Below are 22,727 nucleotides of genomic sequence, written 5' to 3'. Positions count from 1 at the left end.
TGAGCAGGTCCCTGTTTCCTGGGTAGCCAAACAAAGGCTACTCCAGGCCAATCAAGTCATCTGTCGCCAATTAAACCAATTAAGGTCATTGGGCTAATGCAGGCACCTGACTCCAATTAACCGGCAAAGGGTCAGTTAAGGCTGTTAGACTAATGGAGACAGCTGGAACTAATCAAGTTCCTACTCATACTGCTTAAAAGCTTTCCTTCCAGTTCCCTCAAGGGAGCGCAGGTGGAAGGAGGTGGAGGAGAGGAAGCATCACTGAGGCCTGAGGTAAGGGTGAAGCTGGGAAAAGGGGACCACGGGGAAGTGGCCCAGGGAATCAAAGCAGCGTCAGTGGTGAAGGGGAAGCCGCCATCAGCTGCTACCATTAGGGTCCCTGGGCTGGAACCCGGAGTAGAGGGTGGGCCCAGATGGGGGGGTCCCCTTCCCCCCCATGCTCTACAGAGATCCCCTTTGAGGAGAAGCAGACTTTGGTCCAGGCAGGAGGCCGAACTGTGCCTACTGAGCTCTAAGAAGCAATAGAGACTGTGGGTTTTCCACCTTCCCACCTCCCTTATTGGCCTGTGATGAAAGTAACTCAATAGGGTGTGACCTTGGCCCCTGTACTGAGAAAGGGAGGCGCGGGACCCACCACTACAAGCTCGGAGCTTTGTCACAGTATCTATGTAAAGCTATCAGTGCCGTGAGGCTGGCAAATGTCACTATCCCCAGCTCACAAACTGGGAGACTGAAATACAGGGCGCTTACTGGTATTTTATTCCCTCCTGTGGAAAACACCCATGGGATGAGCAGAGGTACTCGGACAACTCCATAGATTAGCACAGTTCCTAGCACGTCATCCTACTGAGGCGGAGGGAGCCGGGTTTGTCTAGCGATGGAAGGGGCGAGGCATGGTCCTCTGAATGTGCGGGTGTCTCAGCCCAAATCCAATAAATAACTGGTTCCTCCCCTTCTCCTCCTGTAGGGGATCAACAAGGAAGGATGGTCCAGTGGTTAGGGCAGTTGTCTAGGACTTGGGAAGTTGAGTTCCAGTCCCTGCTCTACTGCAGATTTCTGTGTGGCCATGGGCAAATCACTTAGGGACTTGAAATCAGTGTGAATTAGGCATCAATACCTTTAAAAACTGGGCTCTTAATCGCTCTGTGCCTCTGTTCTCCATCAATATAATGGGGATAATAACACTGCCCTACCTCACAGGGGTGTTGTGATGACAAATACATTAGTGATTTTGCAGCTCCCAGATACTACAGTAAAGGTGGCTGCGTAAGTATCTAAGATAGTTGGATGTACAATCAGTCCTGTCATTAACCAGCTGCCCATCCTCCAAGGCACCATCCACCAATATCTGTAGGAATCGGTGCCGTCAGACACTTCCTTGTTCCTTGCTCCATGGTTTCCAAGCTTACCTTTCGTCAGTGATGCAAACACAGATTGGATCATTTGCATTTCTTTGTGAAAAGCCAATTTTCATCCTCTCCCCAACTATTTGGTTTAAACTCTTCATTGCCGATCATCTTTCAGAAATGTTGGTGCTTTGGGTTGAAGGGCTTTATTGAGAAAGGACTCGATAAGAACAGTACATTACATTTCTAGTTTGTCAAATCTCTCAAGGCTGTCTGGGAAAATTAGTGCAATATCATAACGTGTGTGTAGAACTACATTTCACAAAACAATAAATTACATTCATATTATGTATTGAAGCTGCTAGCAATGCCAATGTTAATTTTCCATGGCTTATTAACAAAATCATAACAATGCATGCTATTTATGCAGGATGCATTCAGAGATTTATCTCCTCAGTAATGTATTAAATTAGCACAGTGACATTAGAGACATAGATGAATGCATTAGCATTTCTCCTCTAGTTTAGAGTCAGGATTATATCACAAAAGAAATTAGTTTCATGGTCTCATCATAGACCCACTTTAGCTTCTGTCCTTCACCAACTCACTGTCAATCACAAGGAGAGATTCATGTTTGTGCCACTTTCTCTTCTCATTGCACTCTTGGCTATAAAAACGAGACACAGGGACTGTTAATGCTTAACAGAGTCTATAAAAGACAAAACTATGCTCTACTGCGTTAGCCTTTTAAGTGTGAGGTGTTTGGGTTGGCTGGCTACTGCGACAGCTGCGAAAGAAAATTGGAATGTCCAGCCGATCAAATTTTAGAACGGTGCAAAGCTTAAAACCTATGGAATTACGGCGGTCTTTCATTGAATATATATGAGGAAATAAACCTCATTCTGGTGACAAAGATTATAACAATTGGCCTGTCATCTTTCAAAACACAGAAGAGTAAAGAGAGTGACTGAACTGAACTTTGGGTGAGCAGCATAGACCTATCAGTATATAGTATATTCCAACAATGAAGTTGAGAGGAGTTTACCCAGGCCATGCTTCTTGGGCTAGTAGTTGTTTAATATTGCATGCCTGTTGCTGTGTGGAAGGTCAAACTTCAGGTTTTGACATTGGCCTCTCATTGCATGCTTCGATGAGCACTGGATCATACATCACTGGTTCAGACCCAGGTTTATAATTTGACGTATGCAGTAACAGATACCAGTTCAGGAACTGGATTCATCAAATGCTTGAGTGGAGATTTCACTTTTAACAGAACACACCAGGACTGAAAATGCACTTGAAGAGGGGATCATCCTACCAGAGGAGGTCCGGATGGAGATCACATCTGTTCAGTCTCTAACCTTTTTGTTGAGGCTGACCAGTGGCTTCTGTGATGCGGACATCTGTCCACTAAGAATGCGACTGAGACTGGAAGTCTACAGCCATCCAGAGACCAGGTTGGTAACAATTGTTGTTAATGATCAGCATGGGGCAGATCTGAACTGGTGATCTGTTACTGTGGGCCTCCAACTGCTGTCCATGGAGAACTGGCTAGTCACATAGTGCTAATGTCCCCCTTTTTCCTATTTGCTAAATCTCAGGAATGAGAGCTGAGGCTGTGCAGTCTAGTGGACAGACTTTAGGCAGGTCACTTCTTCTCTCTGTTCCTGTTTCCTCTCCCACCCTTTTTCTGTTCTTTCTATTTAGTTTGGAATCCATTCAGGGCAGGGACTGTCTCTGACCGTGTGTTTGCATGGTGCTTAGAGTGGAACCCTGATCTCAGTCTCAGTGCCAGGGTAGTATAAATAGTAACTTAGAGTTATGTCACATCTTTGTCTAGTCAAGACAAAGCTCTCCCTGTGGGTGAGGGATAGCTCAGTGGTTTGAGCTTTGGCCTGCTAAATCCCAGGTTGTAAATTCAATCCTTGAGGGGACCACTTAGGGATCTGGGGCAAAATCACTACTTGGTCCTGCTAGTGAAGGCAGGGGGCTGGACCTTTCAAGGTCCCTTCTAGTTCTAGGAGATAGGATATCTCCGTTAATTTACTTATTTTTTTAGTCTCGCTTTTCTGTGTGTCAGGAGTGTTGCGTGGTTGCGAAGAGGAGGTGAGATGGGCTACAAGGCAATGACTTTGGGAAGAATAAAGCTGACTGACTATTTTTTTCCTTCAAATTTTAAAATGTCAACACAATTTTGAGTTTCAAAATTGGAGGAAAAAAGTAAAAATATAGAAATGAGAAAAATTCAAACAGGTGCTTGTGATTCCTCCGCCCCGCCGTCGTTTTCCACTCTGCTGCAATCGAGATGTGGGCATGTAACAGGGTAGCTGACCCACTAAAGGAAATTGGGCTCAGCTCTCCTGTTCCAGTCCAGGAGCTCCCTGTTTGGGCCAACTAAGAGGGTGGGGCAGCACATGGGAAGCGATAGGAGGCCTGAGTGTGTGTTAAGTGGATCAGAGCAGACCGGTGTAGTCAGGAAGAGCAGTTCCTGGGTTGAAAGCAGGAGAGCAGGCAGGGGTTTGCTGGCTAGTGTCACTCAGCAAGTGCTGGGGAAGACTGAAGGCAGGAGGTGCAGTAGCAGGAGATGCGTGCTGGCTGTATACTGGAGCCAAGGGCCAGATGGATGAAGGAAGGGAAGCAACATGTCCTTGTTGGGGAGCTGGGTCCCAGAGGAACCAGGAGAGGCTCCCAGGGGAGAGGCTGTGAGAGTTTGCACCAGGAAGAGTGGGGTTGTGCTCCAGAAGGAAAGGATGGGGTGACTGCCCTGATGGGTAGACAGAGGGTGACTGATAAAGAGCACAGATCTGGCACAGGGATGGTTAGAATGGAGCTGGGTTTTTAAAGAATATGAGCACAGAATTGATGAGGAAGGAGTATGTTGTGGGACTTCTGCCTTGGGACTTTTGCCCTGTGTTTTGGTTAATACCCTGTGTGGGACTTGAGGACATGCTTGTATTGGACTCGCTGTGAATTCAAGAGGGAAACTGAGTCAAGGGGCCACTCTCACAGCTTCCTTGAGGCCACCAGGGGGCACTTGGGAGGAGACTGTTTGTTTACAGGGCAACTTAATGAATCACTTTCAGAAACCCTTTGCTGGAGATGAAAGTCTCTGCTTCGCAAAGCTGATTCATCCAGTCTCCCACATTGCCATATATTTACTATTCAAGTAATGCTGTTTCCGGCTGAAATCTTTTGTTTCCATGGAAATTCTGTAGCAATGTAAACAATAGAGACCCATTTGATAAAATATGGCAATTAGTAAATATTGCTGTGCATTTTGGCAAGATCAATATATGCCAAGTAAGTCCAGACAGTGGGAGCTTCGTTTTATTTAGGCGAGATAATTACTTTAAAATTTCACCTTTAGTTGAGATATTTCTGATGTGAATGTACACGTGCAGACTGTTCCTGCTTCTCTATAACTTTAGCATCTGTCATTTCAGTAAGAGCATTTGAACAAAACAAACAAACCACAATTTCCTGGAAGTTTTCAGCCTCACAGGGCTGCCAGCTTCATTTCCATAGTAATGCAATTTAGATGTTCCAAGATGACAAAAGTTAAGAGTTGTGTTTTCACTAAGGTTGGCTCTGCTTCCACGTCTTGTTGAAGCATATGGTGCAGTGACTGGCTTCATCTCCTGTAACAAGTAGACACACTTCTTTGATGGTGCTGCTGTCAAACGTGTTCTAGTACTCCAGCGCATTCAATCATATGAGACATGTGCTGCTTACCCAGTGGTGACCTGGATTCTTAGCAAGGAAAAATAACAGCAGGACTCAGACGTATCGAGGAATACTTCTTGTATCTTTTAAAACTGTGGGCCTTCCACTTCTGGAACTCTCATTAAACAATGGACCTGATTCTTCACTCTGTTTATTTGGTCTGCGTGTAAGTCCAGTGAAGTGATCAATGGAATTATGCCAACCTAAATCCAGGAGTGGAGAACAAACCTACAGGAAATACTGAGCCTGGCAAGCTTTCCAAATCAGGATCTTTGTGAAGAGCGACGCTGAAATATCCTCTGCAACATTCTTATTACAGACAGAGCTGAGAGCAATGTCTATACTTGAGTTGCCTATGAGTATGTTTACATTGCAGCTGGTTGCACAGACGGCCATTCGGCTTAGCTGCGCTGAATACAATCCCGCCTGACCCCCTGATATATACCCCCCAAGCTGCTGCTTGTGCTGCAGTGGCCACACTGCTATTTTTAGGTGCTAGCTCGAGCGTGGGCACATCTACACAAGCTGGGAATCGCACCTCCCAGCTCAACTGTAGCCAGACCTAAGAATTTCAATTATATCTCACTGTTTTCACTTGCTTATAACTTCCATCTGGCCGACGTTTTCCATCTGCCAGGCTGAAGTTTTTTGAAAAGTTTCAGCAAAAGTGCGGCAGCCATTTCTGAGGATCAGGCTATGGACAATAGGTAGCATTTTTCGTTAGTATTTGTTTAAAAAACCACCTCCACTAGCACCACCAAAAAAACCCCAGAAATAAAAACACAACCTAGGAAAGCCCATTAATAAAAGAACCTGCAGAGATTTCCTCATATACTTAACTGTATGGACCGTGTGCTTAATTTCCTTTTACACTGCGGTCACTTTGCACCACTCTGGCAGTGTAAGTGGACCCTAAGGTGAATGTAAATATTACTTATGCCCACTTTAAGGCTTCGTTACACTGCCAGAGCAGAGCAGCCTCAGTGTAAACATGAAGTAGGCCCTGTGTCTTCAGTGTGACTATTTGCAGTGGGTGAAGTTATGCCCATGAGTAAGTCTTCGCAGGTTCGGGGGATAAGGTTGTAAACTGAGGCACTGGCAAACAGAAAGTGCCAATGTAATCCAATTTGGTCCCGGTATAAGTAAGAGCAGCTCCCATTGACTTAGGCCTGGGCTGAATTTGACCCCCAAGCATAGCAAATTAGTGTAAGATGTCCTACTTTCCTACTTCCACCCACTTGTGATATTATCTGCCGAACTCACAGCTGATGGGTAACACCCAGACTTTACCCCAGCAAGGTTACCCAGAGAATTCTGTCTGCTTCAGGCTGAGATTCATCCCAGAGCATTCAGTGACAATTCCAGGCATGCTCTCTCACAATCAAATGAACAAGGCACAAACGTCTTATGTATGTATGTATTTAATTTTTGTGACAAGATACTGAAGTAGCCAGGAGTGAACACTGAAGATCAGAGGAAATATAAGGTAGCGACTCAGCGATCACAATGAATGCAGTAGAACAGACTTCCTAGCTATGCACCAAGGCACATGGTTAGTCATCCAGAAGGATTCGAGCATGTGGAGAAAGCAGTGGGAGCCGAAGACCGATGTTTAATTCAAGCTGCCCCAGACGTTTTCATCCTAACTTTTAAACTCTGGATACCAAACCACACCACACAAATGACCACATCTAATAATAGCGACAAACGCCAGGCTTGGCCTGCGTAGGGTGCCTCTGAGTTCAGGATCTCAAGGCGCTTACCAAACAGTCATTCACTAACCTTCATGGTATTGCTGCAAGGTTGGGAAGGCCAAACGTATAACAAGGTTAAAAAAGAATGTGATAAGTTCCTGGAGGATAGATCCCTCAATAGCTATTAGCCAAGACGGTCATGGGTGCAACCCCATGCTCTGGGTGTCCATAAATATCTGACTGCCAGAGGCTGGGACTGGACGATGGGATGGATCACTTGCGACATAAACCACAGCACCATCTCACTGCGATTTTGTGGCTCGATTCCATCCTCCTGTTCCAGCCATTGCACACCACTCATGTGGCACAGAATCTGACCCTATCGGCTGAGAATTCTCCCATTATAAGGGAGCTGTCAACTGGAGTAAGACAGTAATTTACTCCTATGCTACTGTCTTGCCATACCCTGGCCTGGGGTAGGAGGATGCCTGTTGGAGTGGATGGTGCTCTGACAGTTCTATTGCCTTGATTTTTTTCTTCCTCTCATAAGTTGCCATAAAAAGTAGGTGGCTCTTTACCTCTGCTTATCAAAGTGGTTTTAAAACATATGAGAAAGGAGCACTTTTGGAGCACACATGGCCGTTCTGCTTGTTTTAAATATCCACCGCTGGTTCCATCATTATTCACTGGGGCCACTTTTCAGAGTCCCACATGTATATGTACGACTCGATTTGATTTACATTTTAAAAGGCAGCTATTTAAAATTCAGTATTTCAGGACGGCGCACAGGAGCTTGTAAAGGTTTGTGGCTTTGTGTTTTGTGGTGCTCAGCTAAGAGGTTTTGGTTCAGTGTAACTGGGGAATATTAGAATTACACTGGATGAACTTGAGACGTTCTCTGTGTCTGGTCATCTGCACAATAATGACTATTGCAGATAGCGCAATTTAAGCTTACATTTTCAAAGTCTCCAACAGCACAGTCAAATTTCAAATCTCTGGACTTTCCAAATTCTGAGTTCATGATGAGTGATTTTGGGTGCCCAACTGAAGACACCTTAAAAGGGGCTTGGTTTTCAGAAAGTGCGAAGCATCCATCCTCTGACAACCAGGTCCCTTTAAGGTGTCTTAAGTTGTACCCCCCAAAATGGAGACAGCCAAAATCACTGGTCACTTCTGAAAATGGAGGCTTAACTGTATCGATCTGTCTGTTTCCCTCAGTCTAACAGATATAACTCCTTTTTGGACTCTTTTCCCCTTGAACAGTTGGGGATGATCCTGTTCCTTCTCCTTGCTTTGGGAACCACCTGAAAGACAATAGTTGTTCTGTGCATTCATCCGTCAGCACTATTCACTTGACAGGGAGCACATGACCAAGTACATGAACTCAGAATTCGGAAAGTCCAGAGATTTGAAATTTGACTGTGCTGTTGGAGACTTGCAGTAATAATGAGGTTTTGCTCAATGTCCCATCCATCCTCCCTCTGGGTGAAATGGACAGCAAATACATTTTCATGACAGTGACAAGAAAAATAGACAAAGAGCAAAATATTTAAAATGATGCACCTAAACTGCACACGCAAATCATGCAGCTGAATTTGTCGACCAACTAATCGTACCTAGAACATGAAGAGATTGCAAAGAGCATGAACAATCACATTTTCTGTGTGTGCAGTTGCATCTTTGTATACGGAATATAGGCAAATGCTTTTGAAAATTTAGGAGTCCACATTGTAAAAATGTAATGTAAATAGGAAATTTAATCAGTGATACAGGCTGTCTATTCTAATTATTCTAGGACTGTCAGAAATATTTCTGAATGTAGCATGCCAACAGAGACTGGTGCATACAAAATGATTGAGAAAGAGATAAAAATGAGAACTGGCCCCAACAACGTTCCTGGATTTGTCTTGAAGTTGACCTTGAAGTTGGGCATCAACCAGAAGTGACAACTTGCATTGCTCTAGTAAGAACCAGCTCGCATAACCGTCATCTCACAGAATTGTTAAAGATAGTGCACGAAGAGGGTCTGAATATAGTCGACATCGTATTTTAGCCTGAATTGTAATCTGATATGGGACGGATTAGTTATTCCTTCTGAGATGAGATTGTGTTTCTAATGCTGAATATGCTTTTCTTTAAAGCTACTAGGTGAATGAATGCAGAAGGATATCATTGCTTAGGCTGGATGGCGAGCGTATATTTTATTTATCTCTGTCATGGATAGCAGATCTGGGCCAACTAAAGCCATGTCTACATGGGGCACTCAGGAAATTTAAGGCGAATCAACTAAGGGTGTGAAGTCAGAGCACACAGGTTAAAGCACTTTACACCCCAGTGTGGATGCTTTACATTGAGCAGTAAATGAGGAGTCAGTGAATTTAAGGCTGCTTTAATGTATGCCCAGTGTGACGTTATTGATATAATCTGGGACCATATAGATCAGGGGTCGGCAACCTTTCAGAAGTGGTGTGCCGAGTCTTCATTTATTCACTTTGATTTAAGGTTTCGCGTGCCAGTAATACATTTTAACATTTTTAGAAGGTCTCTTTCTATAAATCTCTAATATATAATTAAACTATTGTTGTATGTAAAGTAAATAAGGTTTTTAAAATGTTTAAGAAGCTTCATTTAAAATTAAATTAAAATGCAGAGTCCCCCGGACCGGTGGCCAGGACCCGGGCAGTGTGAGTGCCACTGAAAATCAGCTCGCGTGCCGCCTTCGGCATGCGTGCCATAGGTTGCCTACCCCTGATATAGATCATTGTTGCAACCAAGGTCCTGTAGTGGCACCCAAATCTTGTATAAAGGGGGTCAAATGGGGTGTCTAAGTCAAGGTTATGGTTTACTGGTTATGATTATGCTTTCTATCTGTGTGTATCAGTTTTGTAGTTGGAGTTATGAATATTGGCTCTATACTGTCTGTATTGCAAACTTATGCTCTGCTTCTGGGTGACATCCCAGACAATCTGGTGTTAGCTCTGCCTAGCCTGCTTGATGGCCCATTAAAAACCATCCGCTATACAATGGACCCATTGAGAGAAGGCAAATATGCCTTGAGACTCAGCAAAGTATGCAGGAACTGGCCCATGTGACTCCAGACTCCATTTTGCTGTAATTTTCCACAGTAAGAACAAAGAGGTGTTCTTATACCCGGAAAAGACTATATAAGGCTGATGCCTCATCGCCATTTTGTCTTCAATCCTGCTTCTTACCTCTGGAGGGACTTTGCTACAACTGAAGCTCTGAACAAGGGACTGATGACCCATCCCAGCTGGGGATGTTCCAGAGACTTGATTTGAACCTGCAGTTTATTCTATCACTGCTGCAAGCCTGAACCAAGAACTTTGCTATTACTGTATGTAATTGATTCCATTTAACCAATTCTAGTGCTCAGCGATATCTTTTTCCTTTTATGACTAAACCTTTAGATTTTAGATTCTAAAGGATTGGCAACAGCGTGATGTGTGGGTAAGATCTGATTTGTATATTGACCTGGGTCTGGGGCTTGGTCCTTTGGGATCAGGAGAACCTTTTTTCTTTTATTGGGGTATTGGTTTTCATAACCATTTGTCCCCATAACGAGTGGTGATACTGGGAAGCTGGAGTGTCTAAGGAAATTGTTTGTGAGACTTGTGGTTAGCCTGGGGGGTGAGACTGAAGTCCTCTTAGTCTGGCTGGTTTGGTTTGCCTTAGAGGTGGAAAAACCCCAGCCTTGGGCTGTAACTGCCCTGTTTAAGCAATTTGTCCTGAGTTGGCACTCTCAGTTGGGTCCTGCCAGAACCGCATCGTCACACCCACACCTTTACCTGATTGGTCTTACCCTCAGGAAAGTTATGTCTATATGCAGTATAAGCCAGGGCACAGACTCAGGCTTGAGCCTAGATCCCCTTCAGTGTAGACACAAATCTGTCCGACTTGGGCCACTAAGCCCTCCAGGCCCTCGACTTGGCAAGGGGGGTGGCTTTGAGCCAAAGTCCCATTGAGATTCTGGTCCAAAATCCATCATTTTGCAGCGAGGGCTCAGGCCCCCCAGACTTGTGTCCGGAGAGTCTGCCAGTAGTATTCCACAGTCCCACGGGCCAGCGTTCATTGACATTTCTATCCCCAAACTAGCCAACAAACTCCCAGGAAATAGAAGCAATGCCCTGGTTCAAGTACAGCTGCTTGGCATTTAACCCTTCCATTTTATTATGACTGCTCAGCTGCAAACAGAGTGAACTGTTCGGTGCATTCGCAGTGGCCACGGAGAAGAAGTCCTTTGGCAAACACGCTGCTGCCTGGTCACAGGATCGCAGCCCGATTTGGTCAATCTCCGGTGTGAGGTAAGCAAGACATTCGACTTCAGGAAGAGTTCCAGCGATGACTATACAGACCAGGAAATAGCGACGCTAGCTGGCAGCTTTGGGGATTCGCCGGATGGGTGACCACAGCAGGGAGCAGATTAAATAGCTCAAGAGCAACTGTTGTAAAGCCAGGGATGAGAACCACACCTCTGGGAGCGCTCTATCATTCTGTCTATCTTACCAGGAGTTTGACCGGGTCCTGGGTCTGCCCTGAGGTAACTTTTAAGAACATTTATTACGATCACTGCATGAGCTCACATAATGTGTATTTCTAAGAATAAAGATAGTCCTGGTACAGCACAACTGGGAAGTTGTATCCAACACAGTTTGTGTTGCCCTGTCTGTATCGCTATCCTCCTCTTCTTTTGATAGGTGCCTATGGCAGGTCAGAAATTGCTGCCGAAACGTCCACCAGTATCTCATGGATGCTCTGCCTGCTTGCTGACACAGGAGTGAAAGCCCAAGCAAGACAAGTTCTTCAAATAGCAGAGTCACTGTGTTGCTTGCTCCAGTCGACAGAAACCTGCAGGCCTAAAAGATGGCTTGGCTGGATGCGTTAGTAGGCTGGGACAACTTACTGCAGGATGGACAGGGAAGTTTTTCCACAGTGCCTCGTATACAAAGGGCTAAGGCAGTGACAAAAGGGAAGAGAGCTAGGAAGCCTGGGTTAGGTTAGTTTGACTCGAGGCTGCATAATGCAATGTAGATACCTGAGTGCGGGTGTGAGACCCAGGTTCAGAAATTACAAATCTAAGGTAAATATTCAGTGTGAACGCTCAAGCTTGGGCTTACAAACATCGAGCCAGAAAGCTTGAGTCCCACTGACCCTGGGCTTACATTGCAGTGTAGACAAACCCTGCGTGTCCCTGTGTAGACACACTCTCAATTTCATTGGATTTTTGATGTGTAGAGGTCAGGTGACTGCAGGAAGAAACTTTCCCTGGGCAGGCTATATCATAACTGTTAGTACAGGATTCCTAGCATCTTCCTCCAAATCAGATGGTACTGGCCACTGCTAGAAGACAGTAGAACTAGGCAGACCATTGGTCTGATCTAGTCTGGGCAATTTCTGTGTTCCCCCTGTGAATTGTTTATCTGTCTTTGCTGCCATCGTTAATTTAGGTGAAGTTCTGATTTGAGTCTCTTGAGATAGTTCCTGATTTCTGTGGAGTTAGTTTTGCCCAGGAATTTGCACTGTGAAACATGGCTAAATACAAAGATTATACCAATAGGACAAAAGGATGTGAAGAAGACATATGGATTATTAAATGTCAGAGACTTGATTCCAGTGTAGGCAACCCCAGTCATTCAAAAATCAAGATCAAGGCCTGCCAAAATCATGAGATTTAAAAAAATAATAATTTTGCGGTCTTTTCCTTTGTCTTCTAGTGTGATACTCTTTAGTGGTCCCATTTTCAAGCTTTTTTTTTTTTTTTCCACATCCAGGAGGCTTAGAAACTTACTTTGATTTAAAAAAAAAAAAAAAAACTGAGAGTCGCACATAATCACATGACTCCATGAGCTGGGGCTTAAAAAAAAAAGCACCAAATATGAAGAGACACGTGATAAAATCACAAGAGTTGGGAGCACTGGGATTCTGTGGGAACCCCAGTTTTTGAAAACTCCATCTGACTGGTGACCAGAAGTAGCTGTTAGCCAGTGAAATCAATGACTGGTTGGCTGAACATGTGGATCTCAAGGACCGGTCCTCACCAGGCCTATTGCATATTGGTACAGGGCCTACCATCTCAGTGGGCCTCCTCACAAATCCTTGAACCAGTCCTCCGATTGTGCTTGCCAAAATTAGAGTTGTGTTCGTGCCAACGTTTGGCATAGGTTGTCGCTGTGAGTTGTGTCCGTGTCTTGCCACTTGTTGGAACAAAGGCAGGGGACAGAAAGCTGGAGTGTGTGAAGCTGGAAGGAGTTTACATTAACAAGTTGTCAGGCTAATATCACCTCTGCCTATGTGCATGGGAAGGACAGACGTTCTCCTGCATGTGCACTGTGAAAGAATTCAGCTTCCTGTGGCACTAAGAACCATGGGATGTGCCTCCAGAAGTCTTAGCACCACACCCCGGTGAGTACAGTGCCAGTTAATGCAGGGCATTACAGCAACATGAGTGTTATTTCTCCGTGTGGCTGCTCTCACTCATGCGAGGCTAACCCAGATCACCTAAGTTTAACTCTCTACAGTCAGGTGCACAGAGAGGGAGAGAGCTGGGGATGTAGATGACCGTTATATTCTTACCCTCTCGTGCACACCTCCTCAATGCTCACCAAATTCTCGCCGTCACTCCGCTTCTGTGCACGTGTTCCCCCTTTTCACTTTGGAGAGCAGAGGAAGGAACGTTGCAGGTTCAAAGTGTGAGAACTTTCCTTTCAGTGAGGGAAGGTAACAAGGGAGGAGATCTTGTTTTACATTACTGCTCGTTCGGGTGTTTTAGGCCTTTAACTCTGTCAGGATTTGGGGTCTCTCAGTGTCTTTGTTCTGAGTGAAATTAGAATTAGTTTCTGTTGATCAGAATGCTATAGGACTGCTTGAGAAAGGGACGTATGTGGAGGGCTGTTGGATATGCCATGATGATTTCTGTTTGAGGCAGGCGAGTGGAATCCTGGGCTGGTTATTTAATAAGGCTATGCAATATTTGGGAGAGGAGGAAATGACTGCTATGCACAGGGCCTGCCTATTCAATTGTATGTAGGCAGCGCTGTTGACTTAATGGGGACTACTCAGATGTTTAAGCACATTGCTGAATTGGGGGCAAAGATCCATGATTGCTAAAATGGTTAATCGGGAGACTAAGCCAGTGCTCTGCAAGGGATCAGGACATGCGATGGCCTGCTGGGGAATGCACATCTGCAGGAGATGTAGTGCAGACATTATCTCATATTAAACATTCTCAATCTTGATCATTAATTGGCCAAGTTCCACAATAGTCAGTGGCTTTTAGTCTACACAACGGAGGAGTATCTGCTTATGCCCAGTAAAGGGTCATAAAGAATAGTTTAGCAGGAGGAAGTAGTAGAGCAATTCACAGTATTGGCGGCAGTAGGAGAAGTGCCTATCGGGTTTCTTAGCATGTTTGTTGCACAACCAAAACTCCTCACCTCTTCAGCAGAATTAGTGTGATCATAAAGTCTTCAGGGTTGGCGCCTATTGAGGGTAAGCAACCTACACAGCTGTGGGAAAGCTGTACCCAATGTTACAGGTGAATCAAAGGGGTTACAACTAAGAGGAAAGTCTTCCACTTCACCGCTGAGAAGAGAGACCAAGAAGACCTGACGTAACATAAGGTCCATCGTAAGATATGTGCAATAGGTACGTGACAAGTAAAGACCCAAAGATTATAATACTCAAATGAGACGTGCTGTTTAACCAGAAGCTAAGCATCTCCAGCAGCAAGTATAGAGTGCCATGCTTAATTCTAATGTTTTACGTCCATAAAATACATGCAGCATTTATCATGCTAAAGGGTTCTTCTCTGAGTTTTATGGCTACATCTCAGATCTCTGCAGTTCCTTATGCTCATCAGTGGGATTAACGCATTGCTGACATGAGGAAACCATTTCCAGGCTATCAGGGGTGACCTTTGAATTGGACACACACACATACACACACACACAGCCAATTTAATAAGGTTCATTACTCAGTTAGCAACTTGCAGAGCAACTTGTCTGCTTCATAGGAAAACAGTGAGTGCAGCTGAAGGCTGGCCTACACTACAAAGTTAGCTCGACTGAGCTACGTCGCTCAGGGGCGTGAAAAATTCACTCGCCTGAGCAACATAGTTAATCCAATTTAAGCCCCGTAGATGCCACTAGTTGACAGAATTCTTCCATCATCCTAGCTACTGCTCCTTCTGTCGCTGTAGCAAGTGTCTACACTATGGTTCTACAGCAGCTCAGTTGGAGTAGAGTTTCTAGTGTAGACATATCCGGAGATTCACATGGATTCTTGGTCTAGCTTTAGGAGCATGTGAACCTGTTAGCCCCCTAGGTTACCTGAAGGGATTGAACTGCTGTGGGATAAGCCCTACAGTTTAGGTACAAGTGAATTTCCATAAACTGAAACCAAAGGGATTCATGCAGCTCTGCTTTCGATGCACAGGACTTGCTCTCCCACAGATCCGTTGTGTATCTTTGGTTAAGTTACACACTTGGTTCTTCCCTTAGCAGTTATAATCCTCAAAGCCTACAGTCTTTAAATACAGAGTTCTGCACTTAGGAAGGAAGAATCCCATGCACCGCTACAGGCTGGGGACCGACTGGCTAAGCAGCAGTTCCGCAGAAAAGGACCTGGGGATTACAGTGGATGAGAAGCTGGATATGAGTCAGCAGTGTGCCCTTGTTGCCAAGAAGGCCATTGGCATATTGGGCTGTGTTAGTAGGAGCATTGCTAGCAGATCGAGGGAAGTGATTATTCCCCTCTATTCAGCACTGGTGAGGCCACATCTGGAGTATTGCGTCCAGTTTTGGTCCTCCCAGTACAGAAGGGATGTGGACAAATTGGAGAGAGCCCAGCGGAGGGCAACAAAAATGATTAGGGGGCTGGGGCCCATGACTTACGAGGTGAGGCTGAGGGGACTGGGGTTATTTAGTCTGCAGAAGAGAAGACTGAGGGGGGATTTGGTAGCAGCCTTCAACTACCTGAAAGGGGGTTCCAAAGAAGATGGAGCTCGGCTGTTCTCAGTGGTGGCAGATGACAGAACAAGGAGCAATGGTCTCAAGTTGCAGTGGGGGAGGTCTAGGTTGGATATTAGGAAACACTATTTCACTAGGAGCGTGGTGAAGCACTGGAATGCGTTACCTAGGGAGGTGGTGGAATCTCCATCCTTAGAGATTTTTAAGGCCCAGCTTGACAAAGCCCTGGCTGGGATTATTTAGTTGGGGATTGGTCCTGCTTTGAGCAGGGGGTTGGACTAGATGACCTCCTGAGGTCTCTTCCAACCTTAATCGTCTATTATTCTAATCCTGGAGGTTTCATCGGATGCTGCACATCAAGGGGCAAATCCTAAAGTGCAAGGCAAACTGTCCATTATATCAGGTCATAAACTGGTAGCTCCACTATTGGGTAGTGCCTGGGAGAGTTCATTGCGACTGAAGTGTCTCAAAGATGGAGCTTCACCTTTGGAATTGAATGTTCACTTCCCCGGATCATGGGACTGCTTGAACTTCAATAGCACAAATAGTTGCAAAAAGGGAATGTTAAGTTCGACAGTGGATTTTCAATTGGTCATGTAGTTGTAAAGTTAGCTGTTCACAATGCACACAGTGTTTATTATGAATATTATTTATCCATTATATCCATTATATGTATTATTATTAATATCTAGCATTATTTGTATGGTGGTAGCACCGAGAAGCCCCAGTCACAGACTAGGACCCCCATGGTGCTAGGCGCTGTACAAACACAGAACAGAAAGACCATCCCTTCCCCAAAGAATTTACAATCTAGTTACATAAGCGGAGAACCCATGACCTAACCAGCCCAGTGCAAACTGCATACAATGACTCCCAATGAGCTGTTCAGGGACAATTTGCAAGTTAAGAATTTTTTTGTTGAAACAAAATTAGGGAATTGTTTCAAATAACAAATGCATTTGGGGATCTTGGTAAGCAGACAAGATGGCACCATTGAAATTGATAGACGATGGGGGGGGGGGGTTTCCAGTGCAAATGATTTGCTCAGAGCACTTTAAACAGGCTAGTAGTGCAGGTGCTGAAAAAGTTGACAAGCTGCTGCCTTTACATATTCTGCTACTACTAATTTGAGTCTGCTGAGAAAAATACCTTTCTTCCCTGTGGTGGCTTTGTGCCTTTTTACTATGTTTTGATCTTCTTGTTCACAGGTAGCGTGTTTTGGGCCCTTCTGGTTTCAATTAGTGATGTATTAGTATAGATAGTCTGTGAAATCTTTCTCTCCCTCTGGCTTTTTTTTTTATGCTTTACTTCCCTCATCCAGAAATGGATGATGGAATGCAAAAGCAAGTGTGAATCAGTGAAATGATAGATCGAGGGCAAGAGATGACAAAATTCTGTATCACTTATTGTAACCCTGAGTTGCTTTGGCTATGTTTTCCTTCCTTCCTTCCTTCCTTCCCAACAAAGAGCAGCAGGAAGTGAATAGAGGAGAGAATATTGTAAGCACATAGGTTAAAATACACTATTCAGTGGTAGGTCTCTGTAGCCAAGCCAGGTCCTGGGCTGATTCATGGTTGGGAAAGGGAGTTGAGAAGATCTTCCTTCCCAGACCGTGGGGTGGCTGCACAAATGCTCCATGGCTAACGTAGGCTGTGTGGTCTCTAATGTGTCCCCTGTGGGAACAGGAAGGATAAACTGATTGAACTCCTCACCTCTGTTCCAGTCTGCACCCTGACTCCTCCCGCACAAGAGGAGTATAATTTATCACAGGCCCTTTATGATCAACAGCTTTGTAATGCTCCTACTAACCCCAACTCTCCTGGAATAAACTATGGGCTAGATCCACAAAAGGATTTAGGTGCCTAACTGCAGCTTTAGGTGCTTAAGTCCAACATTTAGATCCTCTAAATTCCCATTTCAGCTGCTGCCTCACCCTGCAAGGGCTGACATTTCCCCTGGTTTCCAGCTATAAAGTCCACATATAACCTAAATTTCTGCCTTCGGGCATGTGCATAGCCACCTAAGCCCTGACACCTGGCACTTACCTGGGTGTTTCTCCCACCTATCTTACCTGCAGGGCTTAATCTGGTAGGCATGCTCAGAAGCCACCTTAGAGCACATCTACTTGATTGGGCCCCACCCAAACCAGAGGCAGTGGTGCCCCCTCCTACCTGCTAGTTAGAGCATTCACCAAGGATGGGGAAGACCCAGGTTCAGCTCTGCTGTGACTCAGACAGAGTGGGGATGGAACCCAGGTCTGCCAAATACTCCTTGAGTGCCCTAACCAGTGGCTGTGGGGCATCCTGGGCTGGGAAGCTCTCCTGTTGATGCCGTTCTATTTTGTGTAAATAAATATTCATTGGGCCAGAATAAGACAATGCAAATAACTCTCTAGCCCAGTGGTGAGGGCACGCGGCTGGGATGGTGGCGCTGCACGGTTCAATGGCTGGTTGAGTATTTTATACAAAGGAGAGCAGCTTCACCAGGAGAGTGTGTGTTTGATCTGAGGCAGAAGGCAAGCACCTGAGGGAGCCCTCGCCCAGTGGTTGGTGCACTCACTGAGCAAGTAGGAGCCTTAGTCCCTATGCAGGCAAAGTGGGGACTTCCACCTCCTCTTCCTTAGCTTGTTGTGAGAAAGGGCAGACCTGGCTTAGGCTCCTAACTCCAAGAGACGGCTCAGGGCTGTGAATCCCAAGCAGCTGCAGGCTCCTCCCTTTGAGGCCTGAGCCCCACCCCTCTTCTCTGCATTTCCTTCTGGTTAGCTTAGGTGGCTCCCTTCTCGGCGTGCTGGCTTTAGCTCTCCTCATGCATTGTGCCAGGAGGCCGGCCCTTCCCTGGGGGCGGTGGATTCTACTAGGCAGCAGGGTGCCTAAATGTCTGTGCGGATCTCGCTCCAGGAGCTGCTTCTCGGCAAAGACATTTGGGGTTCACCGGTCAGGCCTCTTTGGTGAGGTAAACCAAAAAAAATAGTTATCGATCCATTTAAAAAAAACTAATGATGGGTAACGTTTTCAAACACCCTCAATTCAAAACCCTGCTTCTGTCCCCCACTGTCCCCTTCCCAGGAAATTCCTACCCTAGAATCAAATGTGGCAGGTGAAATCTCAGGGTGATTGATTTCATAGAATCATAGAATGTCAGGGTTGGAAGGGACCTCACGAGGTCATCTAGTCCAACCCCCTGCTCAAAGCAGGACCAATTCCCAGCTAAATCATCCCAGCCAGGGCTTTGTCAAGCCGGGCCTTAAAAACCTTTCTTCCTGGGGTCATTAGTAAGGTTGGAAATCAGGCTTATAATGGGACGTGATCTTCCACCTGAACTCTGGAGCAGCTACTTGTGTTCCACCATGTGTTAGTTAAAGCCTAGTTTATAACAGAATATGGTATTACAGTGTATATATAATTTATAGTATATTAAAGGCAATTTCATAATATATTTCAGTCTCCATGATAAATAGTCAGGGCAGTTTCGCAGCTTCTATAGGATCACTATGGCAACATCCCTTAGAAGAAGTAGGACGATTCTGCGAGAACAGTGATTGATCAGGAGCAGAATAATGCAACTTGTCAATTTACAGCCTTAACTAGAAGTTTATTTTTCTCTTTGGCCGGTGGCTCCCATTTCAATTTCAACTGACAATGCCACTGAAACGCCGCCTGCTCGTTGAGCGTCAAGGGCTGGCTTTTCCAATGAGCTCCCGTTTAGGCACCTAAATGAATCGGCCACATTTCATAAGTGCTTTGCACCTAGCGGTTATTGTTGAGCACTGAGCTTGTTTGAAAATTTGGCCTCAAATAGACTCCTAAATAAGTCGGTGGGAGCTGCTGGGTGTTCAGCACTTTTGAAAACCAGGCCACTTATTCGGGAGCCCACTTCTGAAAATCATGGCCTGTGTGTCCTATTAGGTGTTCACCACTCTTGAAAATTTGGCTATTTATTTAGGTGCTTAAATTTGGACCGAGACTCTGAATGACAACTATTTCATTCCCTGCAATGGTCAGCAAAGCAGATACACTGTTCAATATTGAAGGAGACAGACTGTTTCAAAAAAAATATCCCATTACTCCTCCCCATTCAAATGGAGAGCTGCCTATCAAATATCACCTGAGCAGACCTAGAAAATTGTTACCATAAAAAAGAGTGAAAATCCATGAATCCCTAAAGACTAACAGATTTATTTGGGCATAAGATTTAGTGGGTAAAAACCTCACTTCTTCAGATGCATAGAGTGAAAGTTACAGATGCAGGCATTATATACTGACACATGGAGAGCAGGGAGTTACTTTGCAAGTGGAGAACCAGTGTTGACAGGGCCAGTTCAATCAGGGTGGATGTAGTCCACTCCCAATAATAGATGAGGAGGTGTCAATTCCAGGAGAGGAAAAGCTGCTTCTGTAATGAGCCAGCCACTCCCAGTCCCTATTCAAGCCCAGATTAATGGTGTTAAATTTGCAAATGAATTTTAGTTCTGCTGTTTCTCTTTGAAGTCTGTTTCTGAACCAGACTCCTTGTTGTTTTGTAGATACAGACTAACACGGCTAACCCCTGATACTTGACATGAATCCCTGTTTGCATAATCATGTGACATTGTTATGTTAAACTTTCTGAATGGATTTATCCTTTACCTGCCCCGTTCTTAGCTAGTTTATTCCTGAAGAGCAGGGTTTGAAACATTTCACAGACCTTGTCTCATCTGAAGACCAAATACCTACAATACCACATGCCCCAGGGGCCACATTCCTGGTCACGTTTGTTTAATTCTCATTGGCACATCTTTACTCCTCCAATAAATCAGTTTTGACTGCAAATTAGTTCTGCCTGTAATTGTATGTTTACTTGCAATATATTGTTCAGGCACTAGATGACCTTATATGTTGTGTGGAGTCCCAAGCAGAATGCCATCCCTGGTAAACAAGGAGGACCAAGCTAGAACTTGAGCTGTGTGGAAGTCTGTCTCTGCAGTTGTAGTTCTGTTTTCTTTAATCAATGCCTATTATGGATTCTGTCCTCAATAAAGTCTGCCCCCATCCAACCAGTTCTCTATTAATTCTCCTTCCTCCCTTTTGCAAGGTTCTTCTTCATCTGCAATCAGCACTTCTACTTTTCTCCCTTAACCTCCAAACTCCTCCCTTCCATTTGGACCCTACTCATCCTTTAAAGAAACAGCAGGGCCCGAGCAGCTCTGCTCCTCCCAACCCCTCTCCATCTTGTTAAATGACCAGGAACAAATGACCCCACTGCTCTTTTTCTTCCTGAGGCAAGGGCTTGTTCAGCAACTCTCTGCTATCCAGCCCTGCTCAGTTCGATTGGGTTATCTGTGGGCAGTGCTCACTACAGGGTGTGTGTGTGTGAATTCTAATGTGCACAAATATTTTGCACACTACCTGACCTGTGTAGATCCTGCTGGTGTGGATTCCCTAGTGCATGTTAATGAGGCCCTGTATTAAGTTAATGTACATGAGGGAACTCTTAATGCACACTGGCAGGGTCCACACGGGCCAGTTAGTGTGCACCACATTGATACGCTTCAGAATTCACACCTCTGTAGTGCGCACATAGACAAGACCAACAATTGGTGGGGAAAATAAGCCAAATAAACTATTAGCAGATATCACTTCACCAGCTCTAGTCAAGGCAGTTGAAAGGAGATGATGTTGTCTCACTGTCAGTCCCTGGAAGCTGGAGGTCCCTTGATTCTGCAGTTCATTTTTCCCCTTTGTCCAAAAACAGAGCACAACTGTTGACCTTCACAGAAAAAGAACAGGAGTACTTGTGGCACCTTAGAGACTAACAAATTTATTAGAGCATAAGCTTTCGAAGTGGTCTGTAGCCCACGAAAGCTTATGCTCTAATAAATTTGTTAGTCTCTAAGGTGCCACAAGTACTCCTGTTCTTTTTGCGGATACAGACTAACACAGCTGCTACTCTAAGACCTTCACAGTGTAAAGCCCATCTGCTCATTCAGGTTTTCGCTTGAAGCGGTGATGGTGGGATGAATTTATGCCTACAGGTGGAATTCTGTGTTGCATCTATTAATACACCATTGCCAACTCATTTCTGTACTTTTGAAAGAATTTTATTCTTGTGCCAGGGAAATATGTGCTGGGGACATGGTTAAAAATTTAAAAGAATACATTCCTGGAGTGAAATCCTCTTTTAACCATTCTTATTGAAGTAGTGACAGGTGGAGTGCTGCTGATTCCAAGGGAGTGAAATGCTTCCAAGAAACAGGAGTAGAAAACACGAGTTTCCAGCCTCTTTTCTGTTCTCTGTTTGTACAGCACCTAGCACACCGGGGGCCTGGTCCGTAACTAAGGCTCTTCGGCACCATCACAACAGTAATAGTGGGAGGAATTCATTTTCAGGGTACGTGCTCATAGATTTAAAATACAGGAACACCTGAGTGCTGCAGCACACCCCACTTATCTGGGTGCTTAATTGTGGACTTAGGTCTTCCTCCAAAGAGAAGATTTGGGGAGCAGTGGGGAATAGTTGGTGGAATACCCAGCATTCCATCTGTTCTGGCGCTAAGAACATTCCATATGTAGCTCTGGTGGGGTCAAGAGACTCACAATCCCTAAAAAGAACAAACTTTTACAAACGTCTGTGAACATGGACGCCTCAGACAAGCCTCAGTGGCCCTCCCGCTTCTATACAGGTTCTGTTGCCTCCTCTTCGAAAACTCATTGGCACCTACAGACAGCTCTGCTTTAAATGCTGCAGAGCATCATTGCTGATGGACGTGCTTAATGGCCCGCGGTCCCTTCTCCCACACCTGTGCTTTTCAGAATGCTGGGAATAGCCCTTTACTTCCACCACATCCATGACAGTCTCGTTCCCCCGGAAGATGAATACTTTCTTTTCCAAGGACCACTGGACCTGTTCCTAACCACAACCTTTAAAGTCTATGAACTGTGAAATTATATAGTTAATAGACAGTGGGATAATTAAGAATAATACCACAAAGGTCACGTTTAAAT

Source organism: Chrysemys picta, chromosome 5, assembly GCF_011386835.1.
Source record: "Chrysemys picta bellii isolate R12L10 chromosome 5, ASM1138683v2, whole genome shotgun sequence".
Taxonomy (NCBI): Eukaryota; Metazoa; Chordata; order Testudines; family Emydidae; genus Chrysemys; species Chrysemys picta.
Note: the sequence above shows the minus strand (reverse complement) of the source record.